The sequence below is a fragment of the Montipora foliosa genome, chromosome 10 (assembly GCF_036669935.1).
Source record: "Montipora foliosa isolate CH-2021 chromosome 10, ASM3666993v2, whole genome shotgun sequence".
In the NCBI taxonomy this organism is placed as follows: Eukaryota; Metazoa; Cnidaria; class Anthozoa; order Scleractinia; family Acroporidae; genus Montipora; species Montipora foliosa.
In genome coordinates, this window is record NC_090878.1 from 33863032 (window position 1) to 33866213 (window position 3182).

At 40.5% G+C, this 3182-nt stretch overlaps 1 long non-coding RNA gene across 1 annotated transcript in view; it reads left to right on the plus strand.

Moving 5' to 3' along the window:
• The first annotated feature begins 2266 nt into the window (after positions 1-2266).
• The window catches only part of LOC137974046 (uncharacterized), a 3937-nt gene continuing 3021 nt past the window's right edge, over positions 2267-3182 (plus strand). Inside the window, exon 1 of the long non-coding RNA XR_011117381.1 lies at positions 2267-2725. This is a non-coding gene — a long non-coding RNA (uncharacterized lncRNA). The remainder of the gene's footprint in view (positions 2726-3182) is intronic.

Here is a 3182-nt window from a genome sequence, read left to right on the forward strand (position 1 = left end):
ATAATAAAGTATTAATTTTTTTAATAAACTCTTTTTTGTTTGAAATGAGAACAACCCTGTATAAGATCTTTGGTATAGCAAAAGATTTGATCACTTAAATTTTTCCAAGTAAAGTAAGTCCTCTCCAGCTCCAACCCTTCAACAATCCTCTCAGAGATTTCTCGATTGATTCAAAATTTAGTTTATAAAACAGTGAGTGGTTAAAGGTAAAATTCACCCCTAAAATTTTTATGACTTTACTTATTTCATTTACGCCTAGTTCTGAGCTACTAACTTCCATATTTCCGAGTAAAAGAATTTCCGTTTTTTCGTGATTTACCTTCAATCCGGAGTATGTACTAAACAGAGTAAGAGTATTAAAAAGGGTGCGATACGATAGCTTGTCCCTAACAAAAGATGTCATGTCATCAGCAAATATGAGTAATTTGATTTCATTACCATCAACTACAATGCCCTTGATTTCATCGTTATTACGTATCGATAATGCCAATAACTCAAGTACTATCATGAAGAGTGATGGTGAAAGCGGGTCCCCTTGGCGAACGCCCCTCTTAAGATTAAAAGAGCGAGTGGAAAAACCATTGTTAATCACACAACTTGTTATATTTCTATAAAACGTTTTGATCCATGCTAAAACGGATTCACCAAAGCCAAAGAATTCCAGCGATTTGAGAAGGAAATTCCAATTCAACGAATCAAAGGCTTCCCTTCATACTGAACTGACTTCTTTGCAATTGGCGGTTCTAATTAAGCAGAAAGCATATCAGTGGCGAAACAGCAGCAAATGCCTTAAAGGTCCTTAAATGCTGCCGAAGAAGCCACCTGTGGCAACTTGCTAAATGCGATGGTACTAAAAGGAACCGAGTACCTACACTGTTTTCTATTGTGGTCATCCAGAGGGAGAAATAAGTGATCTTCGCAGAATTAATATTCAAGATTGCCCCTTTAAACTAGAGTCCACTAACTCTGTTTAAACCACGAAGGGAACGCGGAGTTATGTAATAGATGGGGCGGAGTAAATGTTGCGAGTAAAATCCAGTCTAAAGTTGAATCCGTTAATACCTACGTTGAATATGCACTCAGATGAATTGAAATTTTACAGAGCCCAAATTAGAAAAATTAGGGTCAGGTCAGGATTAATTTTGTTTGTTGTATATGGCTATCATTAATGACTTAGGGCCAAGTCGCACTAGAGGGCAATTTCGGATTTGTTCAGGACAAATCTGACTTGAAATCGGCCAGTGACAAAAAAATTGTCCGGAAAGCTACAGTCGCACTTGAGAACAAAATATGTGAACAAAACATCACACCATACTGTGAGCGTCGCGCAATTTCCTGCGAAACCGCCTTTACTCGCTGTTTCAATCCACAAACCGCGACACGAGGGATCTCAAAATGTTCTCAGCTGACGAAGATGTACGGCGCAAAGAAGTTTGGGATGATCGGGCATTGAGCCGTCTTCGCTGAACTGAAAGGATTCTTGCAACGAGTCAGAACGCATGGTAGAAGGAGATGGGCTGGGAGTTCCTCGATCGTTGAATATGTAAGGGCTAGGCATCGGATAGATCCATCCTTGGTAGATATTGAGAAAATTGTTGCCACATTTCATACGGAAAATATTGGTCGCCCGCGCGTTTTCAATTTTACCGCGAAGTCTATAGCATGCGAGCAGGCTCTCTCTCTTCGGTGGGCCTGCTCGCAGGCTACGAAGTCTATCGCATAGAGACTCTGCTACATATCACCTGTCAAATCATTTCCGAATCAAGACACCCTCGCTATTGTTTTTCAAGATTTGTTTCAGTTCGGCCTGCTCCAGAGATAGTCGATGGCATCTTTGAAGTTTGTCCGTCTGCGACCAAATTTTGTCCTTCGGTGGACAAACCGGTCGCACTTGGTTTTTCATTGTGATGACAGATTTTTGACATAAGTAAACAGTTTTGTCCTCTAGTGCGACTTGGCCCTTATTATACAAGAGTAAATAGCGAATCGTTGTAGTGTACTGGTGAAGGCACAGGACTATAGATACAGATATTGAGTAATCGAGTTTGAGTGCCGGTAAGTGCATAGTACAGTTGTTTGTTCCCATACTATGTTGTAATGTTGAGGCTAAAGAGAGAAGTGTATGAATGCATAAAGCAATAAGACGACGATTAGAAACGTTACGAAGATGTGAGATGTCCCATATTGGGGGAAGGGGGGGGGGGTCGATTTAAACTAGATGCACAAACCAATAACATGTGATGACAAACATTAAGAAGATGTGAGATGCGTAAGACCGAGCTGGAGGGAAGGTATAGGTGCGTCTATCCCTACTTTGGGGATTTATAGCTGATTTAAACTAGATAGAGTGCACATTCATCCTAAGTAAACTTAGGATCACCGATTTACCTTCGTTAAAAACGGATTCAACCTGAGACCGGATTTCACCCACAACATGAACAGTCTGAACAGTGTGAATGCCGAGCACGTGATTAGTGAAAAACTGCGGAAATCTGTTGAAAGTACTGTCTTCCGGTGTTGAAGGAAAGGCCACGAAAACGCCCTCTTTGCCGAGCAAATTGACCAACATAGTGTCATTGATACAAAAGCAAAACCCATGTTACGAAAGACTGAAGAAGAATCATGGACACTGCGACGATAAACAAAAGACTCCGAAAAAGCGCGGAAAACTCACATACCTTCGCTTCGTAAGAGGCTCAGAGAATTAAACTCTCAGCACAGAAAGGTAATGTAATCAAGATACTATGGCGACAAGCCAAATAAATAAACTAGCGACATGGCAAAATTGTAGATTTTTACCACAGATGTAAGCAGCACCTACCGTGTAGCATGAAAATTTTGCGGGTTCTAATTTTAGCAGATTTTGCGGATTGACCCCGATCCGCAAAAAGTAGTTCCCGCAGAATCAAAAAAACACGCAAAATAAAACGCCGCAAAAAATTAACTTCCTTCAGTCAAATTAAAAATTCCGCTATCAATAGATTTTTGCCACTTGGGCGAAATACACTGTACTTACCATGATTTACCATTGGAAAAAGCAACCCGAGCCTAGCTACCTACGGTAGTCTATATCGCAAACAAAACAAAGGGCAGAAAATGTCAAGTGAACAGCAATTCGGTATATTAGATTGGCACGAATGGGTGATCTGAAGGAAAAACGTTTGCTTGGGCATTTGCAAATT